The sequence below is a fragment of the Homalodisca vitripennis genome, chromosome 5 (assembly GCF_021130785.1).
Source record: "Homalodisca vitripennis isolate AUS2020 chromosome 5, UT_GWSS_2.1, whole genome shotgun sequence".
NCBI lineage: Eukaryota > Metazoa > Arthropoda > Insecta > Hemiptera > Cicadellidae > Homalodisca > Homalodisca vitripennis.
In genome coordinates this window covers 81,524,782-81,550,548 of record NC_060211.1, presented here as the reverse complement: position 1 = coordinate 81,550,548, position 25,767 = coordinate 81,524,782, and positions in this window count along the sequence as shown.

Sequence of the window (25,767 nt, the reverse complement as noted above, 5' to 3'; positions counted from 1 at the left end):
GCCCGACTTCGCCCGTCAACATCCCTAGTTTCTCCGTGGAATCTGGAATTATCTTCTTTTCAAACCTGAAAAATCCATAGATGCCACTTTATTATTACCATACGTGTGTAGAATCTAAACCAATGTCAATATACGTGTTGAGTCAAAGTCAACTGTGCTAAACGTATATCAGGAGAACGATTACAGTTATAACAAAGAAAGAAAGTGGAACAAGCCAAAGCCATATACACAGATCGGCTTATTACTTTATTTTGAAAGTTGAAAGGAATAGTGTTTCATGCAGAACTGCAACATTGTGACTGTAAAATATATTAGTTTTGAAAATATTTTGTTACGTTTCTTTTGAATAGAGCTATAAACCCATGTACCATATCTTACAGGTTTGTGTTTGAAATTTTTGAGATTCGAACCTAGGACCGCCAGTTTATGTTATGCACAGCCCTATACATAATATTTAATGAAACTATTTGACATAGTTCAGTATGTATATTTTTACTTTGAGTCATGATTATATTTGTTTATTTTAAATATTATTTTTTCCAATATATGTTTAGGACATCTCAGTGTGCCCGCACCGCATAAAAGATAACATTTTAACAGTATTCGCTTACATAACTCGGAATAGTGGGTCGGAAATTTATTCAAATCTTTTCGGTTAAGCAGTTGCTGTGATTGTATGCAGTGAGGAAAAGTGATGTAAAATAATACGGGGTGCTAAATCTTGTTTAAACCACAAGCCGACAAAATATAATTAACGTTTTTGTCTACGATTTTGAAACGGTATAATATTTTTCGTAACAAACTTCACAAAACCTTTTCTGTTAACTCGAGCTTTAAAAAAGTATCCCTCGTGTCAAAGTTTTACATTTAAACATTTTAAGATACGAATCCAAAACGTCCAGTTTAGGAAAAATTTCTACAATTTCATGAGAAATGTGTAATAGCTTTCCAGTGTCATTTAGGAGGATAGAAATTTATTTCTATGTTAGATTTCTAATCTTTTTCCTAATAAATGTATATGACACCTTAGCTCTCTCACTTTGTATAATCCGAGCTCAGCTGATCCTACCCGTCCTCACCCGAACCCCATCGTTCCGCTACTGGAAGAGAGGCATTACGTCATTGTCACATCTCGTCCTATCCAGTTTGAAAAGAACTCCCCGTTACCGTACCGTAACGTAATTTTGCCTTGGTTTGAAATGAAGACTTAGTTACAAAATATTGTTTAATTTCCTATATTTTATTTTAATTTTTATATACAGTTTTTTTTAATCTTTTACTTTAAATAGACATCTCATTGCATTAATTCAAACTATGTGGTGCCTAAAAACCTACTATTTACGTTGTGTCTCATGAATGTTTCGAATGAGATAGTAGGGCCTACGTCGCTGAAACGTCTCAGCTAACTGTAATCTAATACAACCTGGTGATGAGCTCCTCTGCGACTCATTTATAATGGCGGAACTGTCCATGCATCATGACAATGTTGTCAGAGGAGATCGACTCTGACACGACATTAATTATGTTGCAGAATCTCGCTCATGGGAATACAATTTATGGCTAACTAATGGTCCAGAGCAGGACCTCCTACGGTCACACCTCGCCTACTGGCCATCCTATTTTATTGCTCTACGATCGGCCACTTGTAGTTTAGTGCATTCTCAAGTGCTCGTTGTATAATGTAAACATATTTATTGCATCTAGTGTACTTCCACCTAATCGAGCTGATATGTTGGATTGTCGTATTTGCTCGTATTCTAGAAACATTCCCACACTATTCGCGAAAATGCCTGAATGTCCGTATTGATAACGAATGTTCGGTAATGTGCGAGAGTTACCACGAACATCGATTGTTCAGTCGATTAAGGTTTTGAAGGAATCTATCGGTTTCGCTTTTTAGCGGTTTTTTGTAGTCGCGAATGTTTCTTGATTTTTGATTTAACGAAAGTTTAGGAAACCCCCACACTTCGCAAATTACGGTTCGGTGGTGTAGGTGCTATGCGATCAGTTTAGCGTACAAATCTGACATTTTTACTTAAGTAACCAAGAGTACATTGTTACTGGACTTGAAATATTCCGTTTTAGATATTAATATGAAGTATAAAACAATCCTCTAAGTCTTAAAGAACAAATATTTGTTTTTAAGGTAAATTATCAATAGGACTTGCATAATCTCGTAAATTTAGTCTCGCTAAAAAAGACGTATTTTTATTTTTTAGAAAATTAACGCAAATAAGACAGCTTGAAAATAAAACATAAATACTGTATTATTATTATTACAAATTAAGAAAGGTCACATCCTATTAAAACTAGTTTTTCTAAAACTCCCCTACGTTTAGATAAGGGTTGATAAAGTGTAGCCTTACGTTCTTTTTATTTCGTACAACACAATAACAATACAGATTCTACATACCCGTTTCTTTTCTTCTTCAAAGAAACCATCAACCAGCTTCTTCTTCTCCTTCTTCTGCGTTTATATAAGTGCAACTACAGCTGCAACTAAACCGGCATCATCATTGAAGTCACCATTGTTTGATACTAAAATATTTTATAGGCCTATATGTTAAACAGGGACTAAAAGAACGTGTATCTAAAATTTCAATACAATCGGTCCAGTAGTTTTACGTAATTTTACATACACGAGTACACAAAGACACCATTATATTTTAATATAAGTTTTAAGATTAAGATTTAAATATTACAGAACAGTTCTAAATTTAGAGAGAGTTTTACATTCTAATAACGTTTATACTTCCAAATAGATGTATTGTTATCAATAAAAAGCTGCTCTACGCTACAAAGAAGAGAAATAATAAATCATGAATATCTTTCATTGGTCTTACTGGAACTGACAACTGACACAGATTTCTTGTTTTTTTTTTTTTTTTTTTTTTTTTTTTTTTTTTTTTTTTTTTTTTTTTTTTTTTTTTTAAGATTAAGAAAGTAGAGGTTTGATTTACTTCTAAAATTAAATATTACACGTAAATTACGGTATATTCAAAGTAATAAAAAATCATCGATAGTTATTTTAAATTTTAGGCTGTCTAACTTTTAATGAAACAAATATTATTTAATTCACATTCAAAACCCTTACTGTTTTACTGATTCTGCGAATTTCCCTGGCATTTTCTACAAACGTTCTGACTTTTATTTTTAATATCAAAGATAAATTAAACAATAACTGTATGATGATTATCTAAGAGTACCTTAGTGTTTTATAGTATTATAATATAATTTAATAGCATGAGTGTTTGGCTGCGCAGTAACACTTATAAATCAAGCTGACATAAGCCAGGAAGAACGAACCTAAGTGCCCCACGACAGCACAGGGAGTGCCCGGGCCTCTAACGACCGAGAGATAGACAGCCATCCTAGTTTTATTGGATCACCGTTACCGGTATAAGTGGCAGCGGTCGATTCAAATAGCTCAATTTAAATTGCAAAAATGATATCCGAAGAGGGGCCAGTAGAGGTAGGATTATGGTCACATAAAACGCACCTACGACCGTATCATAGAGCAATCTCATCGGTCTGCTGTGTGTGTAAATATGTAATTGGGGAAGATAGGCATCTGGCACCCTGGAGAGTGATCAGATGGTACACCAGGAGCGTGCAGAATACATCTAGGAACTGATACTGTTTAGTACTGGAAGCTCAAGTTATTGCTTTACAAATTAAAGTACAACTCATACGCAAATCAACACTTACAGCGGTTCTTGAGGTCCGATTTTGATCTTAGTCATTGTTCATTATTTACACACGACGAATAATGACTTTCAGGTTACAGATCGAAATCATTGTAAAAGAACATCGTCACAAAATATTAGAACAGAATTTCGAGACTATTTTGACTGCTTGTTTTAAAAAACGTATTCTAGATTAAGATTTAATCTTCTTTTTCTTATAATTTAACTTGATTTAGAAATTATGTTCCAATTAAGGTTGATTTTTAGTTTCATTAAAATATTGGTAAGGATTAAATAGATTAATAGAAACAAAACTTCTTTTTTCATTTGTTATGCATGTTTGTTTTGTTCTGTGCTTCACCTACTCAACTTTTAACTCTTGAAATAGCATTAAGCTATATTATTACAAATTAGTACGAATATTAATTCCACAAAAACCTAAAAGTCTATCATAAAACTCATAAACTTGTTCTTACGGATTTCTATCTAATAATGTTTTTAACATGTTTACACTAAGTTCCACGAAATAACGCATTTTGGAGAAAAATAAACAGCTAGATAATAAGAAACAAACGTTTTAGGTCTTGTGTTATAACTAGATGGTAACAGAAAACACTAGTTCATTTTTTCAGTCCTGTATGAACCAGTGCACGAAGTTGAATTTTGAGAGAAGTTAAGGATTTAATAATGCTGTTACGTTCTTATAAAGAATCCAAAGATGGAAAAAATATAGAAATAAATAAAAAATAAAAAAAAAAATTAAAATATAAAAATATATCTAAACACGTATGAAAACAAAATGTAGATAGTTACGCTTTCAACGTGTAAGTAAATGTTTCATGCGTGAATGTAAATTGAATTGAGTGAATAGAATACAAATATTCAATAATCTTTTAAGATATTGACGATAAAATTTCATCTCCCAGATTACTCTAGTTATTCTACCAACATTTCAACTAAAACAAAAAAGCTTTAATAAAAAATACAATTGATTGGCTTTTAAGATATGCAACGTAACTCCAAGAACTCTTTCCACCTACACTACCAAATACTGTATCCATCATGCATTTTTGATATAGGTTATGGGGCCAAAAATATTAGATTACATTTTCCTTATCCTGAAATTAAACTTTCATTTCAGGATTCTTTTGATTATAATTTCAATTGGGATCGCCCTTTATTCTTTGGGCGACCAGATCAGTCTGATATCCATAAAACTCAATCATTGTTATTTGACGTGCACAAAGGTAAAATTAAAAATTGTATCTTAAAATATTGAGGTAAAAGTTAAATACAGTTAAAATCAGTTTCGTTCATAATATATGTTTTACCAGTCATGTCACAGTAGCCGGTGGAATGAAATATATTGATTACACTATCCTTATTGATTATGCTATACTTCCACTGATTCAGGCTATGGGGTAACGATATACATCCTACTACGTAATCCACAGCTTTATTTTTATTTATTTATTTGTTACTTTGCATTACGACAAGCTTAAGCTTAGGTGAACATGTGACACGTCTGCTTTTTATATAAATTATGCCAACTACATTGAAAACCATTATTGAAAATTAATACATATAATCTAAAATATTATATCATAAAGTCCATGTACTGAAAAAAGAAATCAAAATAATTTAAGTTTCATTAAAAAAAACTCAGAACACTGTAATATGCCCGGCAACGAGATGGTGTTTTATGGCGTTTCTGAATTTGGATATAGATTTTTCAAACTTTAAATGAACAGTGAGTATATAATATAAACTGAGCGAAGGGTAAAACTTCAGATGGTGGCTTGGGTAATGTACGTTGGCATGCCGGTAATGATGACTGAGTTGGTCACTGTGAATAACGGTACTAATATTTGACATAGCAGTAAATGTAAAGACAAGGAGGTGTTTAAATTTCATATTTTTTTTAAATTCATTTGTATGATTCAATTTACTGTAACTAAAACATAATTATATATATATATTTTTTTTTTACTTTTAAAACTTTTGTGTGAATCTACAGAGTTGCCTTAAAACATTACCCCAAATCACATATTAGAGCACATGTAATACTTAGTGGATAGCCTTCAGTGTTACTGCACTTTAACTCAACAAATTGAATTTCTTCACTTTTAGGTAGATTTTGTAACGTAATCAGTCTATTGCAATTATGCTCATGGTAGCGATTATGAAAAATGCCTACATAACTTCACCGAACATAACTCCTAGAATTCAAAACCGTCACTTGTTCAAATTTGTGTAAGCATGTTTTATATAATTTTAATACAGATTATTATTATTTATACATAATAATATATAAAGCGGATAACTGTCCCCCATAAAAGGCCTAAGCAAGTTGAATTGTTCCTATAAATATCTCGGCTAGGTTCCTTGGACAAAACTGGATACACCATTACGTGTTAAACCCATAAGAATTGCTCTTATACCAAGAACTGGTGATATGAATGCTGAAGTAAATTCAAACGTGTATCTTATAATCAACTATAATATCGAATAAGTTCATTGGTCAGCTTGATACGCCATTCATTTCAATATAGCAGCAGCCATTCAAACTAAAAAAAATCACAACTCCTTTATTTATATACTTACAGAAAACTAAAAGTAGGAGTATTTAATATTTTAATAGACGTGAAGGTACTCTAGTGTTTACGATTTAAATTATGCTCAACACAAGGTTTTGTTACTGATATATCGATCTTGAATCACCTCGGTTGAAAGATTTACAGCATGTTAGACACAACGGTGTATTTATCTTTGAATAGTTACTGATCACAACTTAGCTAAGATTTTCGAAAATAAATGCACTTTCAAATCTCAAATATGTCCAGATAGTTATGTCTACTCAAGGTCATGCGAAACAGCACAATACACAAATAGCAACAAATGTTTCACTGCGTCGTGCCGAAGTTGGAACGGACGCAGGATGAAGAAGCGTCTCGTACAGCCAACCATCACGATGGAGGCGGACCGTATGTCCTGCTGACTCCCACATACGTCAGCACACGAAATATTCGTTCCTGCCACCGATACGTCACCAATATTTATGGCTGAGCGTCTGCTAATATTAATTAGACCTTCGCGACGCGTCCACGTTCAATATTTCTGAGTTCTCTGGGCCACAACTCACGGCCTCGTGGTCCAGCGTGGTGCCGTGATTTATCGAACCATGTACCGGTTGCTTCCAGACACTTCCTCATCAACACTATAATAGGAAGAGGTCGATGGGTGCCAATAACGGTAGAATTTATTGAAATATTATCGTCGGTCGTTATGCGTAATGGTCATCGTACCGGCTACTGATAAAAACATCAGGCACATAAAAACGTTTACTTGCAAAGCTATTCACTGACTTCCGCAGTTTCTCCAGGAACTCTGGAATAACATATGGAACTTTTTTAAACAGGTGATTATTCATTAGAGCCAATGATATTATTATTCACTGCCAGCTAATGTCCAAAACGTTTTTTGTATAAAATGTATGCCGTTCTTTTATTGCAAGTTTTATTTTGGTAACTAAGAGTAATAGTTCATTTTAAAATGTTGAGTGATATTATTTTTATTAAGGATTCATTTGTTATCTTAATACACAAAAATGAAAATTAATGGCGTTTGTTAGTCCCACTAAAACTCGAGAACGGCTGGAATTGTTTCGCTAGTTTTGGTTTTGAAATATTTTTAGAAGTCCAAGGAAGGTTTAAAAGGTGAGAAGCATTAGAAAAGTTTCTCAGAATGATTAATAATTCTGGAAAATAACTATAATATTTAAGACACGTAATCCAAAGTTAACTTATTCTAAACGGCTGTTGACACTTTTAGCTGAAGTTTACCAAAGTGTCCGAAACTTTTGTTTACATTTACATTTAAGAAAATATTAAAAAGTTATGCAGGGCTCACAGTAGTGTTTCATATATTGCAAAGACAAAGTTACTATCTAATTTTTATTTTACGGTGCACCAGTAACGAGTAAACCATCTAAAATAATATTTAAACAAGGACTTAAAACCCACCTTGATGAACAAATCCGAGAATTTGGAGGTTATCGAAACTGATTTTCTCCCTTAATAGTTTTACAATAATTAAAGGAAAATCAACGTGATGGCATACAATTCCCCTTATATCAGAAGCAGAATACAAGCAACGGAAGTAGATGCATTTTGTCTAAAATAGTCTTATTAAATTGCGCACATATTTTCTTGATCGAGGTAATAATCAATACTACTTATAGCACCAGATACATCACATACCGTAAATAAACGCGTTTAAATCTTAGTTGCATTTCAAAATACATATGCGTTTGTTTTCTTTGTCAGTGCAACAACATAAATTCAACTGTGAACCGTAAATAAATTAAAGCAGAAGTGAATTTAATCGCTTGTATCCGCTCTTTTAGAGGCCGCAGTAACTTTTCAGTAGTGCGTAAGTTATATATTTTCTTTATCGGACAAAAAAGCAAAATATCACTATGGTACATGAAAAATCTTAGACAGAAAGTGAGCTGAAAGTAGACTCTTTTTAATTGAATTGGTTTTTGTTGGAATATATTTTCTTGGTCGGTGCACTATTCAAACTCAACTATAGCACTTGAAGTGCCTTGGAATAAACATTAATCTAAACAGGCGGAAGTTGAAACTTTATAACAAATTAGGTTTTCGAGACTTATACGTATATATTATTTATTCATACAACAAAACCTAAAATCGAACCAGTCAAAATTTTATTTACTCTGAGTTTGTCAGCCATGGATACTGAAATAATATGTACCTGATATGTCTACCTTTAAAAAAGGCTTTTAGGGCTCCATCATATTACATCATACATACTTTTACTGATAAATGTATGGCTTTTGATTTTGAAAATGCAAGTGAAGCCGCGGTTACCTGCTAGTAATGTTTAAACAATAAAATGAAAAAAATAAAACTTGATATACCAATTATATGTTTTATGTGCAGAAGTCTCTCCATACTGTTAAAAAATACTTTGGAAGAGGACCTTAAATATAAAAAAGAAAGACACAATCAATAAACTAAATCTAATTGTCACAGGAAGAAAGTAACCACTAAAATTGGCCAAAGTTCGTTAAATTTAAGTTGCTTGGCCTATATCATGAATACCATTCGAGTTTTATTTGGTTCGAACCAAGTCCAGCAATTTTTAAGTGCGTTTTAAATTATAAAACTTTAGGCCTCGTTGCGGAGAGACAGATGTTAAACCAAAACTCCAATTAATACTTATCCGCTTACACAAGGGAGCTTAGGGAGGGGGCGGAGCTGTATTGTGATTGGGTGAAGCTACCAAAGAACGAGCAATGTGACCAGATTCCTCTTTACCACAGGTTGCTAGCTTTCATATATTTTTGTGTTATCTCCTTTGGTAAATATTTTTAAATCTTGATTATTTGTAAAATTTCTCTTATCATTCTTAGATTATACTATGGAGCATTCCAGTAAAAAGAGACGAAACATGTATTATAACAGCAAAGGAAATGTATAGTAATATATATTTATACGCTGATATTTTTGTTTGAAATTTAATCCATAAATAAAATACAGGGCGATTCCCAAATAGGCCACCAAACAAGAAATGGTCGCAAACACAATTATTAAAAACATTTTTTAAATTATTATTTTCAATTTTTTTTAAATTTTTAATTATTGTGTTTTTCCTCGGAATCGTAAAAAATATAAATTTCATTTCGCTCACATGGTTTACTTATGGTGATATATGACTGAAAATATAGATCAAAATTGAGGCATATACAAAACTTTTTGTAAATTCCACTCTAACCTCATCCGTTGTACAAAAAATGTTTTAATAATAACAACTTTTCCAAATTTAACAGTAAAACCGCCATATATATGGAGTTACATGGACATTAAACCCTTTATAGCCAGTAGCAAGCCAAACTTGATAACCCCTAAAATTTAAGTATTGTATATACATTCACTTCTATTTCTATATATTTAAAAATACAATACACTAATCTCAATATGGAAATAGAAACTAGTAGTCTTGCACTAGTATGCTGCAAAGAAGGAACAATGCTAAGGCTATGTACAAATAATTTAATTTGGAAATATAATAGAAGTTATTTCCTATTTTTCAGTTATTATTTACGTTAAACACTTGAGTGTTGAACAATAGTGAAGTGGAATAATAATAATTTAAAACTTTGCAAGAAAAAGAACCATATTGTCATTTCCAGTATCAAAAACATAAAAATATAGAACGGGATCATAATATGAAAGGATAGATAGGAAGAATACTGATAACACACAATAATTCATTCACCCAATTCTTCCTACACGTGTGGCGATAGACAGGATATTTCTCCACGCAAAAGTACTGTAGCTTAGATGATATTAGTTAATGACCCGACAGGTTCTTCCTAAAATCATTTCGTTATGTTGTCTTTTAGTATGATAACTATTGATGGAAAGGTCTAAAGACTGGACTTGCTTCATCTTTTTCCAAGAAGGTGCTGTATTGATTTTGAGTTAAAGAGGTAAAAGAACATCAACTTTCCCCCTGACAGTTGTTTACAGTCAATTCGATAAATACTCAATTCAGTATGATTTGCTTTACTCAGAAATACTGCCACGCATTAAACGGATCATAACTTTATATTACCTGGAAAATTATTAAGTGTTATGGATGGCTGGTAAATGTGCCTAGGTGATTTGTTCAGTATAATATAATAGCGGCCATTTTAAATTTTTTGTATTATCATTCATGTTAAAGACTAAATAATTTGTTCATATGAATTAACTTGAGAGAAATATGTAAGACGTGCCATTCTTTCTGTATCTATTCAAATATAAAGCCTTTTTACTTTCATCGTTACTAATATTACACTATTGGTTATATTACAACGAGATAACGCAAATTTGTCAACAACACAATTAAAAATATAAAATGTTGCTATGCAGACCTCGCATAAACACTTTAAAAACTAGAAACTTTACAACAACGAATAAAATTGTTTGACGCCTAAATGATTCCTTCGAAGAAAAAGGAAGGTAGTTTCAATGAAACATGTTCTTAACACATACAACATCCTTGATGCAACAGGGTTAAGGTCCTTGAAACTTTCCAGACTTAGACACGCCACTCAACATTGTCGCAAAACACGACGGCGAGAATTGTAACGAATAGATTGTTGAACAAGAATAATACTAGTAATGGAGTAACTTAACTTCTCTAATTATTCCAACCAAGAACCTCTTTTTCATTGGTTTATAAACTTCTTATGTCACAAAATTATTAGATTTATCAAACAATTTGTGGAACTCCGATTCAGATATATGAGCAGTTTATAATTGTTTACAGCTGGCTGTTGTATTACACTGTTAAGGCGAATGGAAAAGCACGAAGGATTAAAACTGCGTACACCACGTTACACGAAATAGGCTGCTAAACGTACGAAACACATAATTAACTGTCACAATTTTGCACGTCAGGACAGAGGCGAGTGAGAAGCGGAAGTAATCCGATCCTGCAGGTCGGGAGCAGACAGATTCACCGCGCAGCCTAACCACCACCCGGGGAGCGGCCAGGTCTTATCCGTTATTAATAAAAAGTTACTTAATCTCGGAATTTAATTAAAAAGGGATTTTATTGAGTTCATTGCGGACCCCCTGTGAGGAGTGTGGACGGCCGCTCCCACTCGCGAACGACGGCGGATAAATCCTGTTGTGGGAGACGTGGGAGTCAGGCCGCGGATGGTCACGGCGAGATCTATGGATTCAGTGTGACCCTGGTGGAAAGTTGCTAGCTGTAGGTGCATGATATGTTGTAGTCGCAGAGTGGCTTCATGATAACTTATGACCCTCCAACTGTTGTGGAAGACGTGGGAGCCGGGCCGTGGATGGTCACGGCGAGATCTATGGATTCAGTGTGACCCTGGTGGAAAGTTGCTAGCTGTAGGTGCATGATATGTTGTAGTCGCAGAGTGGCTTCATGATAACTTATGACCCTCCAACTGTTGTGGAAGACGTGGGAGCCGGGCCGTGGATGGTCACGGCGAGATCTATGGATTCAGTGTGACCCTGGTGGAAAGTTGCTAGCTGTAGGTGCATGATATGTTGTAGTCGCAGAGTGGCTTCATGATAACTTATGACCCTCCAACTGTTGTGGAAGACGTGGGAGCCGGGCCGTGGATGGTCACGGCGAGATCTATGGATTCAGTGTGACCCTGGTGGAAAGTTGCTAGCTGTAGGTGCATGATATGTTGTAGTCGCAGAGTGGCTTCATGATAACTTATGACCCTCCAACTGTTGTAGGAGACGTGGGAGCCAGGCCGCGGATGGTCACGGTGAGATCTATGGATTCAGTGTGACCCTGGTGGAAAGTTGCTAGCTGTAGGTGCATGATATGTTGTAGTCGCAGAGTGGCTTCGTGATAACTTATGACCCTCCAACTGTTGTGGGAGATGTGGGAGCCGGGCCGCGGATGGTCACGGTGAGATCTATGGATTCAGTGTGACCCTGGTGGAAAGTCGCTAGCTGTAGGTACATGATATTTTGTACTCGCAGAGTGGCTTCATGATAACTTATGACCCTCCAACTGTTGTGGGAGATGTGGGAGCCGGGCCGCGGATGGTCACGGTGAGATCTATGGATTCAGTGTGACCCTGGTGGAAAGTCGCTAGCTGTAGGTGCATGATATTTTGTACTCGCAGAGTGGCTTCATGATAACTTATGACCCTCCAACTGAAGAACTCATTTACTGGTAGTCACATCGACACGTAGGTCGAGTCTATTTGAATTCATTAGGGAACAGACGAGTACTTGTTATTATGTCCGCCTGTCTGTCTTTATGAGTGACAACTCTGATATAAGGGTCTTAAAACATTCTTGGTAATTGGTGCATTGAACACGTGGTCTTATAAACTTGGTACATAGCTTCCTCTTGATAAGGAAGAATTCTATTAATTTTGGACTCAAAGTGTGAAAAGTAAAATTAAACGTAACATTGCAAACACATTTACTGTAGTCTTATGGACTATAATATTGGAAACTTAACAATCGTAAAATAAACAAATTTGTTATCATACTCCATTAAACCATATGACATTAATTTTTACCACGTAACATCGACAATGAAGTTTCTTTGTTCGTTTGGAAGGCAAATCTTTCGTTATATTCTGTCAGGTACTGTAACGAATCGGTTGTCACCTTAGTTAAAGAAAGAGAACTTGTTATTAATTTATAAAAATTTAATCAACAAAATATTCTAACATGAAACCAAATCAGTGTGAAATAAAAATTTAGGACGTCGATCATGGTTATTTTAGAAATAAGAATCTGAAATATAAATAATAGAATCTATAGGATAGGATAGCATGTACTTTTTCTCTTTAAAAGCTTAAATAACGCTAAGCAATATTTAAGTAATGGTAATTATTATTAGAATCTTCAAAGTTACTTTTCCATGAATTAAGTTAAGCATATCCAATCAGTCTAGCTGAAATCCATCTTGAGGAATCTCCCGGTAAACAAACTGATGTATTAGGTTGTTTTACCAACGTACAGTACCGTACATCCAGAAATTATTGCAAATATAATAAAACTGATTTTATTATCAAGTAAAACCTTGTTAAACTCTCACGAATGTCGAATACTTCTTGGTATTACGGTGTAAAACGGACTATCCAAAATGGCAAACCAAATATTTAAAGAACACATTTTGAACAATATTGATTTTTAATTACTGCTCAAGAACAAACAAGGACATTTTTGTACTTGAGTAGAATGAAATTACAACTATATTATAATAATCAGACACAATTACAATTATCTATGAAATACAATACATAATATAATACAATACACATGCATAAGTGTAACGCTGTGGTTATAGAAGTAAAAGACTTTTCAATTGTTTAAAAGTTATATACCCTTCAATATGCACCTACACAGTGGACCGTTTGCTTAAAAATTTTGGCATTCATAAAAATAGTTACTTTTTATTAAGATGCCTATTTCAGCATTTCATGTAAGATTGCCCTTTAAAAAAATTAATCAGAAATTAATATATACCGAATTCCAACTGAAACTCTGTTTACAACGCGGGCACTAATATTACATGTGACACATAGCGCAAAACTAGTGCATTTTTTAGTATAAATATTTGGCTATATTTTTATATTTTTTTAGCAGATTATTAAAAATTTATCGATCAAATGAATAAATTTATTTTTTATTTGGAATTAGATCAGTTGGTAATAAATATTCTTTTTATGGGTGCAGTATCTGTGAGTTAACAAAATTATTAAACATACAGCAGATATTTGTTTGGAAAAAAATGTTTGGAAATTGATTAGATTGGTTAAGGTCAGGTTACGATTTACTGAAAGAAGTCTGTACAAGTCCCCTGACCAGTCTATCAAAGGACCTTAGAGAAGAATTGAGCTTTGAACATCTTCGCATAGGCCAAAATAAAATAAATCCTAGAGGGAAAGTTCCCAAAGCTATGGACTGTAAATGTTTTTAAATTCAAATTTCCACGTCATAAAGGTAATAAACGAGTTTCTCCCTTTAAGTAACTACCCATGAATAATACATACATGATTATTTTTATATCTACGAAGTCGAAAATGGTGGAAGTTAGTATTACAGCGAAATGGAGGAAAACAAATTCGGGTTTATAAGTTTAAAAGGTATGTTAGAAAAAGCCCCTCCCCCCTTAGTATACATGCAAGAGGATACCTATGTTCACTCTTCGTACCATCTACAGGTCCTTGCACAACTATGACCTGCTTATATAGGAGACTGTTGGTAGCAGTGGCCCAAAGCTCATCAAGCCAGTACCTCAATGCATGTGGCCTGTGAAATAGGCGAGTCTGCCATTGACTATGCTGGTCAGGTAATCTGTCCACCTCTTCAGAGTGTAGGTGTTGGATGAGTTACTTCCTCTGTATCGGTCTTGTAATTACATTGCGCCTAGCGTATCGTCCCTTTCCTATTATAGCCCTTTCGCTTTCGTCTCCGGTTTTTGTGGCTGGCAATTTAACAAAATTACTGTCTTTTCACCAGCTAATATTTTGGAAATGTTTCTCTCTACTACATTTTAACATTCAACTTATTTAAGCAAGTATATCCTGTTAGATTTATTAAGAACACGAAAGGTCCTTCTTAAAACCGTGTCATTGTCTTTCTCTGCTATAACTCTTGACAACATGCCCTAGAGACTTATATTTACATAGGTTTCTATTGTTTCAACAAAAAATCATATTAATTTTGGGGTCATAAGGTCAACAAACAGCTAATTAATTAAGAATCCACATTGATATATGAATTTCTCCCTATAACCTGTTGGAGACACATGATTGTTATTAGGCAGTATTAGTTTTCTGTTGTTACTTATTAAGCTACGTAGAAGGCAAATATAACTCAATTCTAATTCTCGTTCTAATCTTCAATTTTAATTCCTTCTAAAACAGCTGAAACCTAAGACACATATACTTTAGCTTTATGTATGAAAATTTAGGAGTTACAATAAATGAGTTAAATGTGGTTTCAGATAAAAGCAGTTTAACGATGATAAATATAAAATTCAGTTTTTCAAAAACATTAGATTTTTTATTATTTTCGTTAATTCTTTGAAAATATTTTGTATATTTCACTGAACTGAACACATTAAAAACCAATAACTTCTAAAATATACTTTAAACCAGATTGGTGACGAGGTCTAGCAAACCAAAAACCATTAACTTTGCACACACATTAGCGATAATACTGTTATATGAAATTACAAAGTAGTTATTTTAACCATACGACCATTGGGTTCCACCTCAAAAGTCAGCGAGTGAGAAAGAAATGAATTATCAGAAACTACAACAAGCTATAGCCTAGATATTATCTACCCCATCCTCTTCTACCATCAAAGTATCCAAATTTAAGTCAGTGCATGCCGATCTTTGCTGTCCATAGAACTTCTAAATGTAAGTAACACCTTAAGGGTTTGCTAAATACAATGCAGGACAATTTTACCTAAGATTATAATTGCACTGTAGTGTTTGTGATCTACCTTTGTATAGTATCACGGCTATAAAAGGAATAAAGGCTATAGTCAACGACTTCTCATATTCATTACCATTGAGGCGGTTAGTCTGCGGAATACGGAGGAAGCGACTGCGTAAACCAAATACAAGCTTTGCAGAAGAGTCAAATCATGTAACTATGAACTAATATAAGCGGAGGGAAGTGCGAATGCAGAACACGGAGAGAGAAGCAGAACACACCATATAGCGAGATCATATCAATTATCGTTAAGGCGGGAAGAGCAGTTAGTCCGCGGAATACGGAGGAAGCGACTGCGGGAACGAAATATAAGCTTTGCAGAAGAGTCAAATCATGTAACTATGAACTAATATAAGCGGAGGGAAGTGCGAATGCAGAACACGGAGAGAGAAGCAGAACACACCATATAGCGAGATCATATCAATTATCGTTAAGGCGGGAAGAGCAGTTAGTCCGCGGAATACGGAGGAAGCGACTGCGGGAAAATATAAGCTTTGCAGAAGAGTCAAATCATGTAACTATGAACTAATATAAGCGGAGGGAAGTGCGAATGCAGAACACGGAGAGAGAAGCAGAACACACCATATAACAAGATCATATCAATTATCGTTAAGGCGGGAAGAGCAGTTAGTCCGCGGAATACGGAGGAAGCGACTGCGGGAAAATACAAGCTTTGCAGAAGAGTCAAATCATGTAACTATGAACTAATATAAGCCGAGGGAAGTGCGAATGCAGAACACGGAGAGAGAAGCAGAACACACCATATAGCAAGATCATATCAATTATCGTTAAGGCGGGAAGAGCAGTTAGTCCGCGGAATACGGAGGAAGCGACTGCGGAAACGAAATATACGCTTTGCACAGTGGCAGACTAGTCAGACCAATTGATGATTCCGTGTAAGCGACATTAAGGAGTGATTGAGGAATCTTCAGAGTGATCGTTTCCGAAGACCTGACGGCGACAGGACACTACGTGAACACCATGCTGAATCCCTGCTTGTGTCATATTTATTGCTGTTTTGACGAACGATCCACGGATTCTTCGGCCTGAATGATGCACTCACTCCGCATTCCACGCGATCCCCATTGGTCAGTGATGGTCTGGCCCAGACGCTTCGCAAGAACTCGAGCAGTCCATCGCAACCAAACGTTCTCATTACGACGCGATCGCTACTGTCGACGGAACTTGTCGCTTAAAAGGTCGCCTTAAAAAAGTTAAGATATCTAATCGACGCGTTCGCATCCTCATTCGAGTACGTTCCCACGATATATGAGGAATCGATCGAACCTCCGTTATAGATGAATTGAAAATGAAAAATGGTAAAAATATCCGACAAGACGACGCTGAGGCAGGTGTGCCAATCTGTGGTAACAAAATTCAGCTCACTCGCCAGGTCATAAGATGATATAAAGACCGACATTTGCACACCGTTATACGCAGTCCTTTTAATTGCATTTATTTACCTTTGTAAGGCTGTTTCACCTTATTTGTGGTAGCGTCCTTGCGAGTATGGATGGCTAAGTCTTCTCTGCGGTGCTCACTGACAGTTTTTCATCGACAGCGTTCGTTTGATATTAATTACCGTTGAAAGTAATTACAACTAAACGAGCAAGTAAAAAGTACCTGCTTCATCCTTACTTCAAGTCATTCTATTTACAGTAGCTTATTCAGCTTTCTCATTATCTTTTATTTTTATGCCGTGTTTGAATTGAAGACAATTTAGAATATTTTATTTTTTTCTTCAGGGAGTTAGAAAAGGTTGGGTATCATGTATATTGGGACATCAATAATTTTTGAAAGAGTAAATCTAACTTTTAGTATTTAAAAGTTATTTATCAGTGGGAATATTAAACTATAATACTTCGTTCTTAATAATTTATTAATATCAAATTTATTCGTATCTGAACGGTTATTATGTAATCTATGTGTATATACATGTGTACATTCAGAAATATATTTTAGTAAGAAAGTTGAGGTTTATATAAATAAAAAGTGTTGCAGCAAATTATAAACTTTAGCATAAAATCATAATAATTTTTTACGGCAGCACCAGTGACTAAACTTTTTAAATAGTACACCATTTTCTGAATTATTTGATTACTTGAATACATTTTTGGATTTTTTAAAAGCGTTATATTGCTTTGATTGTGAGTTTTTGTATTAATAAATTCAAAATTTATATTTGGCATTCAAAATAAAACAAAATATATGTATTCATTCAGTAAAATTTTAATAACCCTTGTGGATCAACTCATGTTCTTCAAATTGCAATGAATAAATATTAGTTGATGTTTTAGTTTCGCAAGATAATTAACACTTATTGGTAATTTAGTTACTTTTACTAATTTATAAATTCTACTTTGTTGTATAGTATTACGTAAATGTTATTTGTGATTGTTACAATTAATGTTTTTGGTATATTATATATTTATATATATATATATATATATATATATATATATATATATATATACATGTACATAAGAATATCTCATTACTTTTCAAAGAGTTAAACTTAAAATTTTAAATAAATGTATATGTATTATATATGATATATATATATATATATATATATATATATATATATATATATATATATATATATATATATATATATACAGTTCTAGACATAAACATTGTTTTTATACGGTTAAAAACATTAGTTTATGATATAATTTAAGAAAGAATCTCCTTATGAATAAGTAGTACTTCCTTAACTATAAAATATACATCGGGGAGACGCTAAAAAGTTCTTGGCAGCATACACGTTCGCTATTGCCAGTTCTAGGCCATTAAAGTTTCAAAATGTAAAAATAGATATATGTGATAATTGGTTTCCATGTATACTGATTTTGTTTGACACCACTCTTAAAATCATGTGTTTATACGTGATGTGATATGATGTGTGTGTGTGTGTGTGTGTGTGTGTGTGTGTGTGTGTGTGTGTGGTGTGTGTGTGTGTGTGTGTGTGTGTGTGTGTGTGTGTGTGTGTGTGTGTGTGTGTGTGTGTGTGTGTGTGTGTGTGTGTGTGTGTGTGTGTGTGTGTGTGTGTGTGTGTGTGTGTGTGTGTGTGTGTGTGTGTGTGTGTGTGTGTGTGTGTGTGTGTGTGTGTGTGTGTGTGTGTGTGTGTGTGTGTGTGTGTGTGTGTGTGTGTGTGTGTGTGTGTGTGTGTGTGTGTGTGTGTGTGTGTGTGTGTGTGTGTGTGTGTGTGTGTGTGTGTGTGTGTGTGTGTGTGTGTGTGTGTGTGTGTGTGTGTGTGTGTGTGTGTGTGTGTGTGTGTGTGTGTGTGTGTGTGTGTGTGTGTGTGTGTGTGTGTGTGTGTGTGTGTGTGTGTGTGTGTGTGTGTGTGTGTGTGTGTGTGTGTGTGTGTGTGTGTGTGTGTGTGTGTGTGTGTGTGTGTGTGTGTGTGTGTGTGTGTGTGTGTGTGTGTGTGTGTGTGTGTGTGTGTGTGTGTGAAAGAGAACTCACGCCCTAACAGACATGTATTCCTCATATAACCATTGTATAATAAACAATGCAATATTTACATCTGCTTTTTGCACTACATCTAGGATATTTTCAACAGATGAATAATAAAACAACTGTAAGAATGCAGTTTACTTTAAACATGTGACTAAAACTCTTACTTGTCACCAATGCATTTGTTAAGAAATTTACCTTTAAAAGCCTGTTTAAATATGCGGAGCCTATTTTGTCATATCTGGTATTTTTCCACCATCCTTGACACTTAAGCTTTAAAATGAATCTCTTAAAACAATCTCATTTACGTCACAGCTCAAAACATTTTCTGCAAACCAATTTGTTTACGGAATTAAATATATAGATAAGTCACATTAGAAACTTTGCTATTTTCTCTGAAGACCTATATACAAAATGTATTTTCATCACTAGAATTACAAATATGTGTTACAGCACTATTACTTTGTTATAGCCATGCATTATACAATGATATGGTGTTAGTCTTGTATTGCAATGCGGAGTAGCTTAAATAAGATAATGTTTAACCTGTTATTCTCTACTTAGACTTAGCATTTTTAATGTGGTCATCTCAAGTCCAGCACTCACATAATTGAGAAAAGATTAAAAACATTAATTTCTGTAATCTTTATTTTTTCCTCAACATTTTTTCCAGATTTTCTTTTGTGGGAAATGGCTATAGATTTTACTATGGTTTAGTCGGTCATTCATATGTACAGCATTCATTGCATAAAGCTAATAGTAGATATTTATATGAAAATTGTAATCGGTATTATATGCATTAATTAAATCAAGATAAGAAGTTGGGTGTTTAGGAAGAAATAACTAATCAAAGATGGCTAAAATAATATTTTTACTCACAATTCAACGGTGATCAACGAGTTTTTAATATACAGATATTTAAAAAAGATCTTTTTACAGTGCATTGGTATTTAGTAATTTTAAAGATCAATTTTAAATATACTTATATAAATATATTAGTATATTTTTTCTTTGAAAATGAATACGCTGCTATATTCTTATTTAGCATTGATGACCTTGGGCTAACACTTACAAACAGTAGAATGAGACTTAGTAATTTTTAAGGAATATATATAAAATTGAACTAAGATTGGCATTTTTGCTGTTTGGAGTATCGTGGAGGCGTTTAAATATTAGCATTATACATCCCGAACAACCAATTATCATGACAAAAGTAAAACAACTGCCTAATCATTTAATTTTAATTCCAAATTTTATATTTTTGATATAAACGAATAGAATTAATTTGAAATGCGTAATATAGACTGTATGCATAGTGTAAGAGCAAAGTTACATAATGGTACGTAAAGGAAGTAAATGGCCTTACAAGGCATAAATGCCATAGTCTACTTTACTCACCGAGTACAAGGGATACGCATGTACGTGAACTTAGAAAGTGAGGGGTCAATAAACTAAGATGGTCCTCGCGATTGCAAAAAATATAGGTAAAGTAAACAATACAATAATTAGTAGCCGCAAGCCATTTCAGAACGTTTTATTTTAATTTATTAAGAAGAGTCTGATTCCCTTTTTATCTTTTCCAATACTTTTAACATATTAAAGAATATAGGACCGTGACGTATTTTCCTATTATCTTACTTCCTAGAGTAAGCGTTACATTTAAGACACACATATACGTCAGCTGGATTGTATTACACACCGATACGTCTCTAGAATTGTTCTAACACGAGTTACCTCACAGTTAGACATACGGACTGCACTTTGACAATTTAACGCCAACATTAAAAGCAAATCATACTTCCTTGAACCTATATTCAACAGGAACATATATACCAAATTCCAAGTCTCTTGGACCTGTCTATGATAAATTAGTGAACAGTTGGACAGAGGACAGTCGAAAACTGGCGTAAAATGACACGATTTCAATAATATCATAACTGTTGGGTCCTTAATAGTTATTGGATCATATAGATCATATGGATCAAATCCATATACATTGCAAACATAGGTACCTGTGTTTACTTTTAAATTTAAGAAAAAATGGAGAAAGTATTTTTTTGTTATTTAATACAACTCTGGTTTTCAGTCAAAATTAGAATTTTTAATCTTCCTTAGTTTAAGATCATCCAAAATATGTTCACGTAAACGGCCTTTACTCTATATACAAGTTTACTCCTGTTTTAATTGAGACAAAAATTATATTAAATTCAATCGTTTTTTATGTCGGGTGATAAAAGGTTTTACGCGGTTTTGGAGATGAATCTTAATCTTAATCTTTAGTCATACCATATCTTAATTTACTAGGACATCTCTATATTTTTAATACAAAATTTTACGAAATCTACACACAAAAATCGAACTGATCCTGAGATATTACCCACAACTGTGGAGATTTGTAACGTACTGTATCCTATACAACTATTGCAGCTTATTATGAAGGGTACGACAAAGAACAGTGACATTTACGATTCGAATCCAAGTGGGAAGAACCGTCCTTCGACCGCTTCCTGCACACTTATCAAGAGCTGTCTCTTCTAGTGGTTCTCACTTCGGACCAGATAAATCAAAGCTTCGTGGACGGTACCAGGATTCAAAAGACATTTCCGTCGAAATTGAAATATTAACTTAGTGTCATTACCATACAAAATAACAGGTTACTAATAGACCACCGATAACGACGTATTCTTTCAAATTTAAATTGCTTAATCAGCTGTATTATTCATCAGAATAAATTCGGCGCCCAGCCTAAGTGTCGGCGCGGAGTGGTGTGGAGAGCGTACGCCTCATCGAGTGGGTCGTCTTGGCTAAAAGGCCAATAACACGCGTGTTTTATACAAGTGGTCTTGTGCTGTGTTTATTGTGATAGCCAGAAAGCCATTAGCATTGTAGCAGCATTAAGTGGTTCCATTGAAAATCTGATTTTGCCTAACCCGTATTGCCATGATGCACTCATAACAGACTCAGACAATATTAAGGATTGCTCTATATAAATATTATGTTTATGTAACATTTTTTACATATTGGTATTAATTTTATATTTTTTTAATAATGGGTCTTTATGTAAAAATGTTTTATTTAAAATGTATACAGTTCATACAGTCTAACAAATAAATAACATAATATTATTGTAGATAGTTTACTCTTGAGTATAACTCCGTCGCCGAGTCTTCCAAAATCTTGTCAATTCAAGCATATATAACTGAAATCTTTCAGTTAGTTGAAATCATTAGTTCCTTCTTCAAACCTACTATTTTGTTAGTAGTGACAAGATATTATGTTATTTAGTTTTCCGACTGAATCTTACATTGATGTCTATTCAGCAAATCTAATTGTTAGTTTCCTAAGTATATTCTACAGTGCTTTTCTTTATTCTTTGTAGATTCTTCATAAGTTGTATTGTTAGAGCATGTTAGGATATTTCACTTTTCACTGTCATTTGGTCGGTTGTCTTTACATACTATTTTCAACTACAACTCCATGTTCTGGCTGTTTTTATTAGTTAAGTATTATTTCTTTCATTTAATTGATTCAATTTTTGATTTTCTACAAAAAAGTTAAAATTTTTAATACATGCAGTTTAGTTGTACTATTCATTTCTTAAGTAGACTACGCAACCAAATTTAATTGTTTTATTTTCTTATTGTTTATTAATTCACCTTTTTGTTTGATTATGTTTACACCTAACAGCATTAATACAATTTTAGTTGCTGCTGAGTATTAACTACATGTATTATACTAATGGCATATTATTAAAAAATGACAGTTATCTCGTATATATAATTTGTTAAATTAAAAGCGGAGACTAGAAAAGACCAGGTTTAAGAGCTTCGTTGCCAACAAGTCTAACGTTACTGTCCAGAAGGGAGTCACAATAAAACTATAAAATGTCCAAAGATAAAAAATGGATAGGTTGAAGTAGGTATATGGAACTTGGTACTTTGTACCGAATGACGATAACACATGGGGTTGGTGACTTCTGAGGTCGTAGTAATAAATACTCGAATTGCAAAGTTTAATTATAAGTTCAATTTAATTAATGAAACTTACAAGCACCACTTTTAGTTGGTAAATTAAATGTATGCCTTGCCAAGTTGCTGCCAATTAGAGTACAAGAACTAAAAATGTATATCTGACAGGTGGGCCTAAAATATCCAATGTTCTATGGAATTATGCCTACGACATTTTACTTTATAAAATTTTAAGATTTTACTTCCCTTCGCAATATGTAGACTCACAACCCGGGCGTCGGCGTCTTGGCACGAGACATTGAAGCTGTAGTCTAAGAAGGGTTATTTCTAGTCGGTAATTACTAGAAGAGGAGTAGAAATTATGAAAGTGGTAGCCATCTACTCAAATAATACTTGACCTCGCCTAAAACAAATTTGCGACGGTATTGGCCATTTAATGAGACAAAAAAACTTATCACGACAACGTGCTCGTCAGAAGGACGGCGCCACAACTTGTATCCATTTCAATCAAGCAAATAAAAGATCTTCAAGGGTAAGTTACTTTACTATTTACAACTTTACTTTACGTTACATTCATTTTTATATGTTTGGCATCAAAGGGCTAATTTAATAATACGAAAATATAAGTTTTACTTACGGACATAGCGCGCGAGGTGAAATCGGTCACGTAGTTGGGCTGCTACGAAGGGTTACAATAAAATATTCATACGCGTGCCAATTAGGTAGTTAGTCCGTCGATAATTTAGTTCCGGAAAATTGGATAAAAAATAATATTAAGTTGTACTGGCTATATTAGGTTGTGAAATTTTGCATTATATAAAATGGAACTAACTAACGGTACAACTTGGATAATCGGCTTTGGTAGATATAATCCCATGAGCTATGTTTGTAATGGTATTGGTTTGCAGGTTCTCTCCTGTTTTGCCTAGGCCGTATTTGAGCAAAATTGGTAGGTGGCGACCTCGACCACCTGCCTCGGCGCGGCCCGGCCTCATCAAATGCGCATCAGCCCCCCGCAGCGGGACTAGCCGGCCTATCAACTCCTAGGAATTTGTATCTCATAGCAAACACCTTCTACAGTTGTATCTATTACCATATCTATGGTTCCAGATCTGCATATTTATGCAGTTTTCTCAAGAAATTCTATTTTTAATCTTTACTTTATCAATTACGGAAGCCTGAAGGTATCAATTAATAAGTTTATCCTTACCCCTAGTGATTGATTAATACACGAAACTTTCGCTTTCTTTTAACAAATGGTGCATTTAGTGATATCTCAATAATATTCTTTTGGTGATCTTTAATTTTTATTTTATATGACCAATTTAGTTTTGTGAATCGACTAATAAAAAAATGTCAATGGCTGACTTCGTCAGTTATGTAATACTGGATTTCACTATTTAAAAAGAAGGTTTGTCCTAAAAGTATGATTACAATATTTAACTCTTCAATATCTTGTTATTATTATTATTAAAAATTATTATTATGGTTCAACACATAACCGTTGTTTCAGAACATGTTTTTCATACATTACTTATAAGTCATAAGCACTGGGCCCAAATGTTTTGCCGAAAAGGGTTTATAAATATTAAACAAAATGTTAAAAGTAGAGTGGATTATGTTTTTACAAACTACACCTAATAACGTCCTATAGATAATGCATTAAACTACAAGATTAAATGACGCACCCTAATATTTTTAACATCTCTTTAATTAAATGAAAATACATATTATAGGGTGGCATAAACGTTTTAATTGTTCAGATCACATTAAATATATTTATTATTTGTAGAGTAAACGGTTAAAATGTATAATGGTTTTCACGTATTTTAACAAATATAGCATTTATAATGTAGAAATGAATTAATGTTTTAGTTTACATTTTTCATTTACATGATTCGTTTAAAGATAAACCAATAGTTGTGTCTTGAAATCTAATATATTTAAAAAATCTGTAAATACTGTAATATAATAATAGGTTTTTTAACATAGTAATAAATATATTTTTTTATCCAGCTTGTTGATACTGATACTATTTTCAATTATATACATATATATATATATATATATATATATATATATATATATATATATATATACTTATATTAATCAAATTTGTATAAATGGCAATAGCAAAATTTAATTTTAATAAACATTGAATCTCAAAAAGTACTTACTCCGCCGGGACTCGAACCCCGATTTCTTACTTGCCTGGTGAATGTTCTACCATTACACGACAGAGCCCTTACTTTTTACGATTCAATTTAACCGTATATGTCATATATGCGTTTAAATAACCAAGCTAACACACACATATACATATATAGTAGTGTATGATGTTCAGGTTATACCAACCACCCTACCTACCCTACCTTTGGATGTGGGGGGGAGGATTTCACTGCACTACCATAAGCTCTCCTCTATATCTTATCACGACTTTTAATTCCTTGTAAATAACGAAGTTTGACAATCCATTCGACATCATCGATAGTAGAACTCGAAAATCATGCAACGGATAAAAATATTGAAGAATGTGGTATTATCTACAATATGAATTATTGCATTGACGGGTATTTCTGATTTTCCAATCATTTACAATCACAAGGCAATCAAACGTCC